The sequence below is a fragment of the Anopheles aquasalis genome, chromosome 2 (assembly GCF_943734665.1).
Source record: "Anopheles aquasalis chromosome 2, idAnoAquaMG_Q_19, whole genome shotgun sequence".
NCBI classification, from domain to species: Eukaryota; Metazoa; Arthropoda; class Insecta; order Diptera; family Culicidae; genus Anopheles; species Anopheles aquasalis.
Window position 1 is genome coordinate 17095001 of NC_064877.1, and position 18911 is coordinate 17113911.

Consider the following 18911-nt stretch of genomic DNA (forward strand, 5'->3'; position numbering starts at 1 on the left):
CTCCTGACAGTTGACAGTTATGACGAAGGGCAGCTGAAATGGAGTCGTCGCGTGAAAATGGTAAAATGTTATTGGGAATGTTAAGAGTGTTGTTCAAGAGAATCCTTCATCCTTCCATCAGCTGTCCTGCCTCTCTGGCATCTCTCTCCCTCACAAACAGTTTGGAGCAAAAGAAGTCAGAGAAGGATCTGAACTTCCCTGCTCAAGTGGTTGATCTCTGACAGTTCAAAGTGTCAAAGGCGGGCGGTACTGGCGGGCAAAAAGGGTGCACTACCTACACGCACAAAGATGGCGGACATGGGGAAAAAAAAGGTAATACCACGCATGGACGGCACGCAAAAGAAAGGATCCTTCCAATGGTTCCACGTCCGATAGCCGCCCACTGGAAGGACATTTGGGGGCGCCTTCATCGAGCGTCGCACTTTGTCAACTTCATTCGAGCTATCTTGCTCGAATCTTTGTCCCCTAGCTGGCCACCATGTGTTTGTGGCACCAGGGGGAGAGAGAGACCAGGTTTTGGACCGTGGAACCCTTGGTCTCGATGAACTCGCACATCGTCCGGGACGGACTATGACGACAATGATTATGTGACGGAGGTTTTTGTGATGGGTTTTCCATTTCCAGCACCCGCAACAGCACTCAAAAGCGGGTCTGCACCCCCCCCCCCCTCCCCCTTATTGTTACCCTTTTTTGTTATGAGTTTTTATAGAAAAAAAACCTAACCCCTTCTCGGTGTGGTGGTCTCGTTCGTGTGGTCAAGAGCCGGTAGGTCAAGTTCATCATAAATAATCGGGCAACATTATACCGCCCCAACCTACCGGCATCATTGCTATTCCGGTTCGATCACGCGGTAACTCGGGCGGTACAGTCTGCGTTCGATTCGATTTTATTGTTTTCCCTCCATTTTGTCCCCTTGTCAAGCGAATGCGAATTGACGGTCTCTCGGTTCGGTCACTACGATCGAGTGGGTTCTAAAAATCACATTTAAAACATGGTAACTAGGATGCCGGGAACGGTGTACTGTCATCAACACACCTTTGGTAGGAGGAGCGCCTTAGAAGCACCTCGGAGGTCATCCGGTTACTAGATCGATCCGATGATGCGTCGTTGGCGGTCTTTGAGAGGGATCCGTTAGCACCGGTCCCAAGGTCTGATCCCATATCGAGAGGAAATGGAAAATAAAACCCAGGGACGAACGGCACAAACAAAGTGGAAGTTCCTTCCGAGGCCCTTTCGGGATCACAGACACAACCGAAAGGGTGCGCCGTGTGCGTGCCCGTGTTTGTCCATCGCTGCCAACGTTACACGGCCACGGTCCTGGCCACAATTTGATTGTGTGCCAGTGTAATTGGATTGAACGATGGATCGGATGGGGCACACGGTGCCCATCGGTCGATGGCGTGGCCATGGCGAAGGTAAGGTCTCAACCAACGAACGTCGAACCCTTCGGATGTGGATGGGAAATTTGAACCGCTTCAATTTTTGATCTCCTTGACCTCGATAGAGAGGTTGAGTAAGGGGGCGGGGGAGTCACGACGAGTACAGCACAGGATGTGGCTCCCTTTATCTCGCGAAACGGGATTAAAGCGTGCGATGAGCAAGGCTGATCTGGACAACAAAGTGGAATTAGGGAGGATTCGGGACTGTTCTGGACGACAGACTAAGGTCCGCGAAAAAATACCTCTGTCCCAATGGAGGCGCATGGTGGATCACCTTTTCCAGGGGTTTCTTTCCCCCTTTTCTATCTAATGGAATCTTCCCGATTCCACTCTCCCTAGCGTTGAGCTTAACATCCAAGGCTACTTTGACGATAGAGCTAAGTGACCGGGCAAGAATATCATCATTCCTCATCAGCGCACGCCGTTAGTGCGCGCACACAACGGTGTCGAGGTCGACCAACTGCGTCCATTAGCGCTAATTAACGTATCGCCCTCACTGCTTTGACTGCTCAGAAGGCTGACAGATCCGATGGACCATGGTAGCCACGGTAACGGCGTAGCTTTTAACATTGTTGCAGTCTGCCCATCCTGTAGCACTATCATCTGCCAAACGACGATTTGTGCCGTGGTGCCGTCGAGTTTGAAAGATGATCGATGGAGCTCTGTTAGGAGCGGAAACTACGCCAGGAAGCTGTGTAGGTTGCGTGAAGGTTAGAGCACCCTTTCGGGTCGCACGTTGCAACGGAGGTAATCGATTTCAAATACTTGGTGGACGTGGTTTGCTGCAAAATTAATGCTGAAGCTGTCAATGCAGTAAAGAAATTTGCAATGTTAACCATAAGAATGCTGCATAAAATAAAAACAAAAAGTTTAAGCTAAAATTAGCTAAATAAACCGTTCGGCTCTATTTCAACTTTATCTCCAAATAGGAATTGGGAAAATGTACATACAAAGCAACAATTTACAGGAGGACACACAGGAGACATCACTTCAAATGACAGTTTAAAAATCGTTTCACATCCACACCACTCCCATTTGACAAATGAGGCGGGTGACGAACGTCGGGGATGAAATTGATTTTACGCCCATTTCAATCACACCTCCCACCAACATTTCAGCCACAAACGGGAATGATACAAATTCAATTTCCAAACGGTGCATGCGATAAGGAAGCAGCAGCAGCAGCATTACCGGGAACGGTGGCAAAAAAAAAAAACAGTACGGAGGCGTGGCAGAAATATAAAATCCGGTTTCGCACCCGATCGATAAGGTTCAGCGCGCACCGAAATACAAGAGGATTACACGGGGTGAGGTGGGTCGACGAGCGGTGACCTCATATGGTTCCGCAATCCGCTTTTACGCATGAAGTGATTAAAATTAATGAATGTGTCGTGGGCATAGCCCCATTTTTGAAATCTCTGTCGGTGGGGCATAAAATACACCCACATTTCTGATCAGATCGGGAGCAGCATCCTGTAGCTGCCGTTAATCGATTTATCGGGAAAACGTTATGTGTAAGTGCAGCACGGAAATCAGTGTGCATCAATTTTCGGAAATAAAAACTGTGATAAAATGAAGCATCCGTTTCACGTTCATTGCATTTGTCAAGGAAATCAATATAGCGTCTTTACTTCTTTGGGACATTTTCATTAACTTATTTAATACATGAACAATTCAAGACTCTCTAAACTATCGTCATCATATATCCTCCATATACTGAGCGCTTTGTCCAACCGAAGAACTTCTCCACCATTAATAGTCCGCAAGACGAAACAATAGGAAGCAATGTCGTAAAAAAGGGAAACAGACTAAAGGTGCACCAGCAAGCTGATTACACTCCAGTGCAAACCACAATGCGCTGATATTCAAGCATCGCGAAGAGAGGGTAAAGAGAAAACAGAAGCCCACCAAACCGCAGACACGCGAAGCGGACGCCAGGGTCTGCAGGCGCACGATGGTCTTCTGTTCTGATCATAAATTATTCACCCACGAAAGGCATACGAAGCGGAAACAGGGCGAAACATATTTTGCAGCCACCTCAACGACGACGAGGACGACATTATTAAAACAGGCTTCCACATCCACAGGCTTAATGCTATTACCTTCTGGTAGTTTGTGGTAAAAAAAATGGCGACAGACAATTCGTGCACCTCGCGAAGTCGGAAAGAAAAAAAAATGCTGCATCCATTTCGATTAGGCGCGATCCAGCGTTTACGTGCGTTCTATGTTTATGTTCAGCTTCACAATTCATGAGGCATCAACAGTAACGTTGTAGTTCTTGACGATTTGTTTTTTGCAAAAAACACGCCATCTCAAGCGTAAACGGCTACAATGCGATGCAATGTATCGGGGAAAATGCAAATGACAACGTCAGAAAGAGGCTTTTTGTTCCCCGGAACGCCATTACACAGGTTGCTGAGATGCACTGTAGTCACAATATAGCCGACGCACAAATGTCCTCAATGGGATGCTTTTGCCTTCACTTCAAAACGCACCACGATTGTGCTGCGAGCAAAATTCCTGCTGCATTGCTGCACCACTGCACATAGCTGGGGTGGTTATGTTTTGGGGTGGCGTGGACTAATGAACTTCATGTCAATATTCCCGGCATTCCAGCGTTCTCCCGGGGAATGCGTTACCGTGTGGTGCATTAGTACCGTGCAGCACAAACAATGCTTCGGCAAACGATGTGGAATGGGGCTAATGGGGAGAAAGAGCGAATCGCAGATGGGCTCACATTCCATCAAACGCCAGCGCCCCACCCCAGTGGAATTTTCAGCCAAGTTGCTTGATAAATGAAATATGACCAGCGTTTTCGGTCGATCCATTTTTAGCATTCCACCCTAACGTGAAAGCTGGATGAGCTGCGTCGAATGTACCGACTCAATATCGATACCATTCCAAAAACCCCGCGGGATACTAGCAGGGTTCCCGTGAACGCGTACGCTTTCGCTGGGCATTGTTCTAATTGAATCCACTCGACGGGTTCGCTGTAAAATGATCGACATGTATGAACGCGGCGTTCAAAATTGAATTTGGACAGTTTGTTTGATCTTTCCGCCGATCGTTCCGCAGTGTATCGGTGAGATTGTTCAGTGAAATTGTTCGCTTTTGTGTTTTACCTGGTAATCGCTTTTGGATAAAATCAATCAGCCGTCCTGGGACATGCCATATTGATCGGTCTTTTTGTAGTTTCTTTTTGTAAACGCGCGACAAAAACACTCGCGACATGTTTGCACTAAATAAACTCTTCCATATCTGGTATTAAAATTCAATTTCGCACTACAATGTCACTATCATACTGGTATAAGGTGAATAACGTACACACTATACACGTTAATACTTCGAACAAACATTAGCCACTGTGCATGCAGCAGCGCATGCAGCATGCAACGTCACCACCACATATTGCATCCACCATTAATCATTTGCAGCAATATCTTCGGTTCGGTTACCATTTACTAGCAGAAGCCACAGGCTCACACCCGCAACATATTATGTACGTTTAGTGCACAGCTCGGCAGCCACCAAAAACACTAACTTATTGAGGTCTAATGGAGAGACCGTTCGTAAGCAGCACCAAGCACCACGTCCTATACACACCCCGGGAGCCCGTTTTAGATATGCAGCAAATTGACCGAAGCGAGGTGTCCCACTGAACCGACCGACCGACAATGGACCTTTCTGCAGCGAGTGCGCGAACGTTCTGTTCTGTTCCTGGACACCCTGGTGGCGTCTTCGATGTATGGCTTACAAATGGTGCGACTAGAAGACACGATAGGCGTCCTAGTAGACCGGTAGTTGTTAAGGTGGTTCGTTCGAACCATATCTGCGCCAACCACGTATACACGGCATCTGAAATCCAATTTCAATGAACTACCAATGAGCTACTGTAGGCCTCTACAAGATGGTTCCAGGTGTGTACAGTGGCTGACAGCACGGAAGGTCTGTGGATCGGTATCTTCTTTTAAGATAATTTTTTTTTTACAAAATATGAACATGGTAGCATAACTTTAAACTGAATCAAAAAAGAAAGCTTCAAATACCGATACCTCAGTTCATTTTATTTAAGTCAGAAAGGACGTTTTACAATCCTTCGAACTTAATAAATTGTATAAACACTCTTCCGCCACTTACTGTTACTTCCACCGCCCCGTTAGTTCTAATGGTTGGCATGCATTTACATTGCATAGACGCGCTGCTGCATGATGGGTTGATTGCTGACACCACCGCCACCTCGCATCTCCGTGATTACAGCGCGCGCGTCCGTAATGAGAGTAATATGGACGTGCAAAAATTTATCACCACCTCCCAGCAGGGTGGTCGCTCCCCGCCTAATTGCGCTCGTAAAACCCGTCGTCCATCCATGCTACCGAGCGTCAGCAACGACGATGATGGTGGCGACGATACCACACATCCATCCATGTCCGGTGACAGAACCGATTACTGGACATTATGCCACCGTCACCACCGTTCCACGGTGGGCCAGGGCCACAAGCTTATCTAATAAATCGCCCGGGGACGCGTCCAAAATCGGGGCGCCTGACCGCCAAATTATGAACACGAAATTGGGCAGCTCGCGGTCCCCGGTAATGTGCTGCGCGCGGTGGTCCCAACATTTGATCCGGCGTAATTTCTTTATATTCACCCTCCCCCTGTCCTCCCCGGCTGTCCGCTATGCACTTCCGACTGTGTTCCCTCTTCCCTGCACTTCCTGATCCGTCGACAGTTAATTGGATAAAGCAAATACTACTCCCAATAACAATAACAGTATCGCTCGCTGACTATAATCACAGCCACACCCGAAATCGATTCCGGTTAATGTTTACGATGGGCATCGGGCACGTTCCGTCCGTCCGTTCATCGGTGGCTGCCATTTTCGTCAGTTCACCTGTGGCACAACCGATACACGATCGGATTGGATTGGCTGCCCATTCCGGTGATGCGACGGAACATTGTGCACCGCCTCTTCTCCCTCTCCCTTCGCTACAAAGGTCAATTAGTCTTACGACTGTTTGGTATAGGTCGTAAAAACCGCGAACCAAACCGTCAGTCGATGTGTTTTAATTGAAGCTACCGAGCGTGCCACCGTTTTGGAATGGGTTTTTTTTGTTGTTGTTTTGTTTCTGTTGCTTCTTTCAAACTCCAACGACCTTCCGTAAACGACTGGGCGCTACTACTGTGGCGCAGTTCTGTGGCCCAGGCCTGTACCCGCGCCATTGAAGGCAATGGTACGATTGGTACAATGTTTCTGTTTTGACGATAATGTTTTTTTGGATCGCTTGTTTGGGGGTAGATTGGAGGAACATCACGTCTGACATCATACAATGATAACAAAGTGTTATAGGTAACCCGCTACTATGAGTATATGTAGGACAAACTCATTGCTGTCAGTTGTCAAACGATTATATTTACGCACTAGATTCGAATCATTTCCTGAGGCATAAAATAGAAGAGGGATTTTATTGTTGAGGATAATATTTTAACAGAAAGATTAACTTTTCATTGATATTGAGTATGGTTGTTGGATTAATCAAAGCAATCGAACAGAACCATTTGATTTTTTTACATTCCACTGAATAGTGAACAAATAGTTTTTTAAAAGCACAAGCATTAAAATTATTTTCTTCTCTTTTGAAGTAATGCAAAATAATGGAAAAAAATCTTAAATATTCCCCTAGAGATACCTGGAGAAACTCATAATCATCTCTTTCTATACCTCAGATGTTCCTTTATCTAGCCTTTTACATTTTTTCCGATAATGTTCAGTTAATGTTCTTGAAAATTTTAAATTGGTTCTGTAAACAAAAGCATCAAACCTAAACGTAAGCTGCTCTTCAGTTTTGTTACTAAAACACTAACTATTGCTATGGAAACGAAAGAGTTCATTTGACGATTAAATCGCAGCACACACTAAAGTTTGTCTGAGTTTACTCTGTATTCAACTTAATTCCACGAGCCTGTAATTAACTCAACGTCTGCCAACGGTTCGGTGAATTTAAGTGCTGCTAATGTGTCTTCTTCTTCTTTTCATTTGGTACACATTTAAGTTAAATCAACGCTCGGAAGCGAAAACGCGGAAATGAGCACCAGAGCCACCGCAAGGCGTAAAAAAAACCAGACCCAGCAACCGAAACGAGGATCCCAATGAGGACGGCCGCTGTCAGCCACAGGACTGCTGCTGACTTGTGAGCTTCCTCCGTGAAGTGTTGAAAAGGTAACATCAAAGGGTAGCTTTCGTTTCTGTTTTTCTTTTTTCGTTACCGGAATACCGCCACCGCCATCACCGCAGCTGCTGCTAATCAGTGTAACGGACGTAAGGTATTGAAATGGTGCTAAATGGTGTCTCCATTCGGCCAGCGTTACTTTAAGGTTGTGCTCATCGTAGAGCGTTACAGAAGGTACTTCCTAACCGCACGCATGGTTGCACTCTGCTGCCATGTATCCGCAGGTGCGACCGTACGGACACCAGAGCCTCTCCACAAACCCAATGGACAGCTCTCCGAATACCAATTCAAACCATCGCCTTCGTCCGTCTGTCTGTTCCCGTAGGAAACGCAGCACAGCGTTGACACAGCGTGGACGCCAACTGTGTGTACCTTTCCTTAATCTAACATTTGCTTAGGACACCGTCCTCTACCGGACACGGATGCGCATCGATTGACTTGGCTTAAAGAGGAATTCAGACCCAAATCATCTCCGGACGTCGCGTGGAATCCTTTCTGCCTTTCCATTTAAATTGTGCTGGCCAACGAAGACCAAATGAGAACCTTCTCCCGTGGAATAGGAACCAGAGGACGTCCGCTTTCGCTTTAAAATATGGATCCAGAAGCAGCAGCAGCAGCAGCAGCATGCGACAGGAGTATGACATGATCGATCGACATTAGGGACCACCCGGGTCTAATCCTGTTTGTCCAAGGATTTCGTTGAAACAATCCAAATCCCAAACCATCGGGTGACCAAGCAGACGAAAGGTGTTGAAACTTTGTTTATCCTATGTTCCTGTTGGTGATATTTGAGGAAAAGACTATCGACGCTCGTTCAAGTTACATGTGACTGTTGCTCGTTTGTTATTCGGGATGCATTTTAGTACCACCAAAAGTTGACCCTTCGCCTGAGCTTGAAAAACGATCTCCCCCCCCCCCCCCCCTTTTGATTGTGGCCAGCGCGAAAACGATTGTTCTGACATTACAAAGCCTAACCGAGGTTGGTTGGCGTGCTGTCACCGGGAGTCGTGACGTATCAGCGGTCCCAAAATGCGGGCGGATTACGTACTTTGCATAGGATAATCGAACCGGCCGGTTGACCGGACTGATGATATTCCGCGACGACCCTTTCGGTTACCAGTTGTAAAACATCGAATCAACTAAGGACAGAGAAGCGGAGGAAACGATACGAGAAGGATGCAAAACTTGAGTAATACAAAACATGTGCAGCGACTCTTCCGAACCGGCGTATGTTCCCAGACTTCCACGAAGATCGTCATGATGCTGCTGTTGCCGATGATGAGAATGATGATGAAGACGACCGGTTGGACTTTGGTTTCTGAACCGACAGAACGTAAAATCGAATTGCTCACCGTGGCCGCCACCGCCTTCGCCGACTCATCAGAATCGGTTTCCATTTTTTATGGTCGGCACACCAATCATGAGATGAATATTGATCACCTGTGTGCTCTATGCCCGTATCGGCCGGAAAACATGCGGCCGCTGCTCCGGGGTCCGGGTTTCCAATAAATCGTTTGACGAGGCATCGCGTGGGCGAAAGAGTTAAACCTTCCTTCCTTCCTCCTCTGCATTCTATCAAAGCGCGCCCGTTCTCTCTCTCTCTCTCTCTCTCTCTCTCTCTCTCTCTGACGCACACGGACCTTCGGAAGGATTCTCAGCTCCTTCCAGATCGTTCCACGCATTTGCGCTACTCATCTTTATGCATGGGAATCTCCGGTGGAGCCTCTGACCACCAGATCGCCTGGAGCAGCGGAGCTCCGTTTTTCCTCCGAAAGGAAGGACAACACAGGGAGGAAAAACACATCAACACTGTAACGACACAGGGATCATGAATATTTCACCAAAAACCCCGACGGCTAGCGACGGAAAACGTGGCCGTAACTGTGTTGCTCCGGTTGCGAGGGTTCGCTTCGCTTCGTAGCCTGCTTGCTTGCTTGCTTGCCTGCTTGCTTGTCTGATTTGCAGTCCGTCAAATGAATGAGCAGCAACGGGAGCAGCCACAGCGTATGTGCATGACGACAAAGATGGATTGGCTTCTTGGCGTATTTTTTTCTTGTTGTTGTTTGTTGTAGTTCGAGAAATGATGAAACCAGTGATCTGGTGAAATGTTCTCCAGGTGCGTTACCGATATGGATTGTGAAAGATGAGGATGAACCAGTATTGATTAGAAGTGACGTTTGCGAATTGAGTGAAGAAAAACAACTCACTAGAGAGCGGCTAATGAGAATATGGATGATGGAGTCATCGCGCCAGCACAATACACACTTCAGGTATTGATACGCCGGATTAGGGTAATCAATTCATCTTAACGCCGATGCGAACCGGCTGCTTTAAGCAGCACAATTAGATTAATTATTCATGCGACCGTGATTGAGCAAAACCTGCAATCAGCATCCGTGCCAACGATTCCGCTTTCGTTCCGTTCACGTTCACATTCCGTTCCGTTTCGTTCCAGTAGGCCAGGGATCTAGGGGGTGCTCTCGAAGAAAGAGCACGCCCTACTTCGATGCCCTCAATAGCGCTAGACGATTGAGACACGAGAATAACTTCATTGTTCGCGCAGGACTCACAGGACAGGTCTTTTCATCTGCTCGCAGGATCGCAGCAGGCGGTATGCTGTTGCTGTTGTTATTGTTGGTGCTGCCACTGTCATTGCTTCTATTGCTCCATTCCCCTGACCACCCGCCCGGGGGCCAATCCAAAGAGAGAGGATTCTGATAATTAGATTCGGTTCCGAGATTCTCATGTCCTTTCAACCGAATGGCTGCAACTGATCCCTGGACCTAGCCGCCACCCGGGCGCCCCTCACCGTCTCTGCCGTGGTAAGAAGATACTCCAACCTCCCGGCAGTGGCAGCGAGGGGACGGAGCTTCGTTGTTCGGTATTGCGGAAGCTCGAGCGGAAGGAAACACGTCGAATACAGTGGAGCGTGGAGCGTGGAGCGTGTTGTCACCCGCAGGGATACTAGCTGTGTGTCAGAACTAGTTGGTGCGGTTGAGATCAGCTCTGGAACTCTGGTCCAACATTCACAATCACACAGCCACACAAACACACACGGCTGGCACACGTGGTCCTAATCTAATTGTACTCCAAATTGACGGACATAATATGCGCTTTAATCTTGTTCGCTCTCCGGACGAACGGCTCCTCGGCGCTCGGTTTGAAGCGGACCTTCGGAGCAACGAACTCAACGGCGGGAACGGACGGACGTTGTTTCCAAGTGACTGGAGCGAAGGTGTGGAATTCATTTATGGGCCACAACAGAAGGTACCGCTCCCGGGGGGCGAGCTGTTTCCCAGGATCTTCAGCAATCCTCCAGATCGGTTCAATAATTCTAATACCCCCCCCCCCCCCCCCCCCTCTTGTGCTTAATGGAATCAATTATTTATTTTAATTTTCTTAAATCTGTAAATTGGCATTTGTGTTGGTTGCAAGTATGTAAGAATAGAATTAACACAAAACTCAGTATGCGTTGCAAACCGATCCCTTCTATGGTCAGCAAATAGCTGCTTCTAACCAGGAAAGTAATCAGACTGAAAGGAGCGTTTATCTTCCAACTCACTACAGTAGCTAACGGCACCTGCTGGGGCGCTATCACACCCGAAAAAGTAATTAACAGAATAGTGTTGTGAACCCCTCGGAAACATGTGTTTGCACCTTTGTTGATTGCAAGGTGAGCTCCAGCTAGACATGACTTCTAAAGCCCCCAGTACCTCACCAACAGTACATCATCATAAGGCCCAAGGTCTCAGGTGGTCGTGGTTGCTGGTCTCGATTTGGTTGGTAAAAGCTTACAACAAGCAGCTAGAGAAGGATTTTCTTTGCCGAGTGACAGCTTCATGACAGCCGTAGAATGGCGTAACATACTCTCAAGCCCAGCTGAGGGACGAGTGAGCTGTGGTCTCTTGGCAGTTGGCAGCCTAAGGCAGTTCGTATCGCTCCGTGGCATTCACAAGGATCTGCGGACTTTGCGTTGACTTTTGTTGCGGTCCTTATGGAACAATAAATTTTCCACGGTTTCTTTCACAAAATTTCAGCCTCTCGTCGCAGAGGATATGTAGATTTACTGAGGAAACTTTCGCCCCCGGGAACGGGTGCGGTGGACCTTACCATCGCATCGATAACTCTTTTGCGCTACCAGTTGCACTTTAGCTTCGCAAAGACAATGTTGTGTTGCCCGCAGTGACACCGACCTTGGGCAAAGCGCTTGGTAAATCGGGTTCCTTCCCACTCGGACCCCCACAAGCCTCCGGGCCACGCAATGAACTCGCTCGTTTGTCGCTAAGTCGGTACCGGGTGCTCGCCCAAAACCACAACGGATATGGTGCGCTCTTCGGGGCTGCAATCACGTACACCGGGGTCGACTGGAATCGGTTGCCGGTATGCGCAACAATTGAGGCGGGATGTTACTTTGGAAAATTAATTTCAAAGCCAAAACCTTCTGCTTCTCCTTGCCGTGCCAGCAAGGAACGGAACGGAATGGAATGGAATGGAACGGCTTTTGCTCGGCTACGCACGGATCAGGCCATTTTATGAAAGCACCTCGGGGGAAATCCTGTTTTACAGCCAAGTCGACCCCGTTCCGCATTTCACTCGGGAAGATCGGTGCCATAAGCTGCAGTGCATGACTTTCCACGTGTGTGTCTGGGTGTGGTGTGTATTTATGGATGGATGAAGTAGATGGAAATGTCTTGATAAAGAAATCGGAAAACGGGAGGATCCCGGGGCATGTCAGTTTGGCATGGTTCGTCACAGGTCACCGGAGTCAGTCGCAGGGAGAAAGGCGAGATAGATAGAGACAGAGAGAGAGCACGCTTGTTACATAGTCCACAAGATGGAAGGATAACGCACACATAGTTGGTGTTCCACATGAAAGCTCTTCGATGTTTGCTCGCCTGGGCGGGCCTGGAGCGGTGCGCAAGTCACCAGAACCAGAGGCAGAAGTGAAAATTTAACATGAGCCTTCACTGTTCCATTTCCTGCTTCATTGTTTCAGGTATTGCTTCAGCTGTGAGAGATGACTTTATGCTCTACACGAATAAAGTTGTGGAGAATATTCAATCCGCGTTACCTGGTGACTGATATGGCAGCAGAGCATGCGAATCCAGGAACGTTTTACAATTGAGTAAAAGTAAAAGAAATAGAACGAACAATGGAACAGAGCCTACTTTCGTAATTTCTCTGTCCTGCTTTTCACAGAAGCTAAAGAAGCGGAAATGTCCATGAATGTATAATTTGCTTCTGGTCCATTTGCTGCGCGTACAGGAAAGGTAGAAATTTAAAAAAAAAAAAGAAATGAAAGCAGAAAGAAAAACTTCGCAAGAAGTGCGAACGGAATCCTCTTATGCAACAGGAAAGTGGATTCTGGGGCAACTTTGCCGAGACTGCAATTCATTAGATTATGTGCGTCGAGGCGTGCGGGAAATTGCGGGCGTCTGCACACACAAAATGGAGGATTCTCTGTATGTGTTCTGGAAAAGAAGTCAGCAAGATCGAACCACCGCGTACCACACCGTAAGCCCGCAGCAAACCCGCCAAGTCAATGAACCTGGCAATTTATCTTCTTTCCTTTGGTCCTTTCGGATTTTTCGGTTTCAGATCCCCCACCCCCCGGCGGGGGATGATTGCAACTTGCCCCTGGGTGGTGTTGAGTTTTCAATTTTTCCCCTCCCAATCGGTTGCCGGAAGCCGGAAAAGTTCTCTTTGGAAGCGTTGCGCTCGGTGAAGCACGAAGCGGCACTAGAGGAAGAATGGTGAAAATTATTTAGTGCTCAGTTCCCTCGCTACAATTCACCAATTCAATCGTTGCTCCCCACCATGGAAATCGGGAAAAGTGACGATGAAAATGGACACAACGAGGAAAGGAGAAAGCACTCGCGAAAGTCACCCGAACAAAAGGTTCGCAAAACTCTTCTAATTGAGTCAGCAATTATGCCGCCGGACTAGCTGTTAGTTGAAGCAGTATTGAGACTCTAGGGGCCGGGAAAGGGTCGGGATTCTTAACTAACGAGCCCTCACTCTCCCATCCAGCGCTCGAAGGAATTTCTGTTCGAGCAGAAGGAAAAGCCAACTACGATGAAAGCACTATGCACTAAGAGGGACTGAGTATAAAATCACGAAAGACACTCAGTAGTTCTGGAGAAAAAAGAGTCCTTTTTAGAAATATTTGAAGAAAATGCATCGGCAGCACGAGAATGTCATTACACTTACCGCTCACGAACACCACTAATTGATATCCGAGGCCGAACATTTTCGTAAACCCAAAATTAACTCATCGTCAGCTCGACTTCTCTCAAAGTACTTGGTCAACATAAAGAAAACGTGGTCTGCAATTAGGCATGCTAGGAAGGTAGGGCGTATGGTCCCTTTGAAATCAGGCCCCAACACTTTAAGCCACCTTCAAAATTTCGACATGGTCGCCTGCTGTGCAAGGAGTCGCCTTCTTTCGCTCTAAAGCAAAACCGCCGATGCGGAACCATAAACGAAAGAAACACGAAGCAGCAGCGCAGGGAATGGGCCATAATTTGAAATTCCTTCCGTGTAGTGCCACCGATCCAGTGCCATCGGCTAAGGTGCACAACGCGTGGGCCACAAGGCGCACAAAACCACTTCCGACAGTCTAGTCTGACAAGCGTCAGCGTGGTGGCAGTGGCGTGGTGGGCGTGAGAGTGAGACCGCCCGAGGCCACAAAACGATATTCCGGTCCCGACCGGCCAGGCCAGACCCAGCGTCGGTGGGGGTCCGGAAGAAATAAATCATAATTTAATTGAAATTTAATCCCCCGTAGTTTGGGAGAGAGAGAGAGGCTTTCGGTCGGAATGGGGCAGGAATAAACGGTTTGTGCTTAGAAGAAGGTGAGCTCTTTGCTGGGCTACAGCAAACGCTTCACGAGAGGAAAGGCTACAAAACGGAAGGGACAACAATGTGACAACACAGACAATAGGCAATTGGCTTATTGCGTAACAGGAACTCGTTTCCTAAGGTGAGCGAAAAGAAATATGACAGAACGGAAGAGTATTGACGTAGAGTACAAGAATTTACGCAAAGCGATACAAATTAGAGAACAATTAGAGAATATCCACCAATAGTGAAGTAAACTGAACACACGAAAAACAATATTAATAGCATGAATGAAAAAAAGACTGCAAAAAACTTCTCTATTTATCCGTCCAAAACTGTTCACCGATAAGCACTAGCACCGCCCACCACCTTTAATTCCTTGTTCCGTATAAATCAATAAAAACCCGGGATGTTTTCCAGCGAATCGTCAAACGGGAAAAACACTCACCAGCCTCTGAGTACTGTTGAAGTACTTTTCAAGAACCAATTTCCTAGCGATCCGCCGCCATTAATGCTGGCTGGCACCACGACGCTGGCAGTACCAGAAAGCGAGAGGGAGAAATGTACTGTCGGAGGTGATGCTTTTGAAACTTTTCCCCTGCAATAGGCACTGGCCAAGGCACTGTTTGTCGAAAGTTTTCCCATCCGAAGTGAGCGTTCGTTGGTGCTGTGTTCCTGGATTTCGTTTCCCCGTTGGCTGTTCGAGGTTGATCAATTCCCGCGTTTAATCCAGCCGCGTCCATTATTGAAGTACCTAACGATGTCTAATTAGTTCGTTTGGAATTTGCAGTGGAATGAAAATGGAATGTCTCATCATCCCACCCGTTTCCCGGTGGCAGAAGAGGGAGCCAGCTGATGAAGGAAAACGGAAAAATCGTTCCGCATCCGTGAGAAGATGAAGACCGGCCTCAAGCAGTTCGTTCCATGGTGCTCCGTTGTTTCGTAACAGGCCACGCCACTTCACAAAACAAAACATAGATGCACATAGCGCATAAGATTAACCTCGACAGCGAGCGGCCCGGAAACAGCTGATGGCTGTGTCCTACATTGTTTCCTTTCGAGTCCTCTCCGCCGACGATTGACGTCAGCAAACTCGAATGGGATAACAGTGGAGACGGGAAAGGGAATCAAAACACTCTTTCCCTGTTCGCGCATGACAACAATCACCTATTTCCATCGGGAAGCATCAACATCTAGACTGAGCTGAGGAGTAGTTTTTGTTACCGCACGTCAATGGGGCACTGGTAAGCCGACAGCCATGCCGACAGTTAGTGCTTGAGGGAAGTAGTTCTGAGTTGGACTAGAATTCTGACAACGATTGCTGCCAAGGGATTTGTTACTCAGAGCTGCCTGGCCTCAGTGTCCAACAGCTACCTACGTCATGTTGCCACTGTACAGTGTGAGCTGTTTCCTAATTCGCTTTTCCCTTTTTTCACACCCAATTATCGCTTTAATCCGAAAACATACCCTCTCCAGTGGCGGAGGGCCTCGCTAAGAGACGTTATGACGCACAACAAAACGGTGGCCACCTTTTCTCACCCGCACCGTACATCGAAGCCCATGTTGCATTAATTAACAATTACAGGGAGATTAAAAAGAAATGAAGAAGCGATTATCGGGTCCGGGGAAGTACATTTTCGCACCACGGTGCTTTATTTTTATGAGTCCGAAGGAAAAATCCTTACATTTGCTGGCGGAATAAAAACAAAAAAAATCCATTGTGGACTCATTTCGTTCGCGGGTAAGACGTCAAACAAAAAAGCACTGGTGGCCCGTCATAACTCTTCTCATTAGCAACAGATGCTGTGTTGAATATAATGGTCAATTAATTACACGAAGGTTGTGGAAATAATTTGCTCGCCAGGAATTCAGATCAATTCCAGAAGGCCTACTTACCATCAATTTTTTTCCGTTGGGTTATCAATCAAGAAATCTAGGAAGAAGATAACAAACGGTGTCGTTTTAGATGTTTGCTGAATATTTTATGGGTAAAAAATCAATTAAAACTGGAACGACCATGCGCCTCCATCACGAATTCCAAATGGAGACGCATGTTTACAAAATCTGTCAAAAAAAAATTCGGTCATATTCAACGAACACAATGAACACTATTCGTATAAGTTTTCCCATGCTAACGTTACACACATTATCGAGGACAGCACAATACAGTACGATAGATATCGTATGAAAACATAAAAACGGTTGAAACAGCTTAAAGCCACGGAACAGAGGAACATCAATCTAGAAAATCCTCATAACCGAAAAAAGGAACCGTTTCTCTGCGGCCAATTTCGAACGGTATTAAATTATCTGCTTTATAAACCCCTGCCCCTAACGAACGAGTCCGATTAGAGACGGCCAACAACCAGAGGTGAAAAAATCAAACCAGAAGTCTACCACTCCGCCTCAAGGCACGATGTTACCGAAACAAAACCACTGAGGGCGCACAACAAGGATCCGAAAAAAGCGGGTATTCAATTTTCCCACAAAAGCTCAATGATATGGTTTGTGGTTTCGGTTTTTTTGCGATCGTTTTTCGCGCTCGTTCACAAAACCAAACACCAGCAGTTGCGAGAATTGATAAACATGGTTTGGAATAACTTTTTCGCACTTTGCTCGAAGGGCCCAAAATTGACCGCGCAACCAACGGGGAACCAGATGAAGCAAAACCATCCCATCTGGTGGTTGCTTAATTTGTGAATAATTGCTACTTAATTTGAGACCATTAGGGAGCACTTTTCGCTTTTTGGCACCATTTATTGCTCTTTTTGCATTATTTGTTTAAGGCCAGGTCAGTGTAAAGCTTCATCTCTTTAGGGAAAGGGGATTTATTCAGCACGTTATAATGACCGTTTTCCAACTGAAATTTAAGAGGATAACGACTGTATGGTCATCGCGATGGCGCATACTGTAAATGGACGGATACCACGTAGCTTTTCTTGGGTAGTTTCCCAGTACCACGATGATTCCTATGAGATTTCGACTCCTAAAGGCTGCTGTTCAGAGCCTTGTACATCGCTGCTGATCGATTGACTTGAGGTTGAGACACTCCTAACAGAACGGTCGATTACTTCCCAATGTTTGCCAACACAGACACCACACGCACACCCCTAGAATCCTTTGCTGGATGATGTCCGGGACCCTGGAATGGGAGTGCAAACAGCCAACTTCCGTTGCTATCTCACCTTCGGTCGAAACACCACCAAGGGTCGCCATTTCAAATGCACTCTTCGCCTGAAAGCAAAACGATGTCGGTGAAACTTTGGGCAATTTCCCCGGCCTGCCGAAAACACCCAGACACGCTGGCGCAGCCGGAACCGGTGGTGATAGAGAGCTTCCCCAATCCCGAGGGCTTCCCGAGGAAAGTACAAAGACACTACCAAGCGCGTACGCCGAGGGTGAAAGTTTTCGATTTCGAGGACGCCCGCGCTGGCCGGCGAGAGTGCTTGAAGCTGATGAAGTTTTCCGTTGGTTCAGTTGTTGGCTCAACTTTAGCCGCGACCGTGGATTCCACGCCAAACTACGCCTCTCTTCCAGCCGCCAGTGAGCTCCGGATTCAATTACTCACGATGATCCTTGGTTTTTCGGTGCGTCACAGATCCATTCGCTTGCTGGATTTTGTTCCTTTCAATTGCCCCGACATTTGACAGAGCACCGCGTTTTCAAGGTACCAGAGTGCGTCATCGGATGGTGACTTTCGGAATAGGGAAACCGCAACATCCACCAGCGAAGCGAACCTGCGAGTGGCTCGGTAGCAACATTATCAATCCGACTAAAAGCGCGATTTGATATGTTGCCCGCCCGCGACAGAGAGAGAGAGGCAATGATTTTAATAACATTAAGGCTAGGGAAGAGCTTATTCATTTCGCATACGACTCGCTAATGGAGGGGAACAAAACCAAGATACACCATTATACGATGTGTCTTGATCAGTGCCACCATCGCCCGCCCGCTGGTTTGTAACTTGATTCTGTAAATTTAATTTCACCCTGATCCTCGAGCGACGAAGTGAGTAAGTAACCAGCGAGCAGACCAGACCAGACACCAGGCGTCCGTTGCGTTGGTACAGGATGATGCTGCTGTGCGTGCTCGATCACTTCTCATCCGAGGTAGGAAGGTAAACACCGTGAAACATCCCGAGCTGACGCAAAGACACAGAACACACGGTAGCGCGGGGGCTCAGCACTCGTCGAAGACAGTTTGCATCCCGATTTCCCATCACACTCCTTCACTTCTCGCACGCACGCACACATACCGGAGTGCTCGGTTCAGTGTAAAAGCTAAAAACTCAATTTTACGGCCAATTTGGTGAGTAAACTCGCGCTTGACTGCGCGCCAGTCCAGGGCCACTGTCTACTCCGATCACCACCACCGCCATGCCATCGCCTTCTGGATCTCTGCTGGT

General features: G+C 47.5%; 1 protein-coding gene across 7 annotated transcripts in view; it reads right to left on the reverse strand.

The window, feature by feature from the left end:
* Window positions 1-18911, reverse strand: part of LOC126572522 (high affinity cGMP-specific 3',5'-cyclic phosphodiesterase 9A) — a 116131-nt gene that overhangs the window by 26075 nt on the left and 71145 nt on the right. For 6 of the 7 annotated variants that reach the window (XM_050231905.1, XM_050231901.1, XM_050231907.1 and 3 more), the window contains one exon: window positions 16403-16439. The exons of the other annotated variant lie outside the window; for it this stretch is intronic. The gene's annotated coding sequence lies outside the window, so the exon portion shown is untranslated. The remainder of the gene's footprint in view (window positions 1-16402; window positions 16440-18911) is intronic. 7 annotated transcript variants of the gene reach the window in all.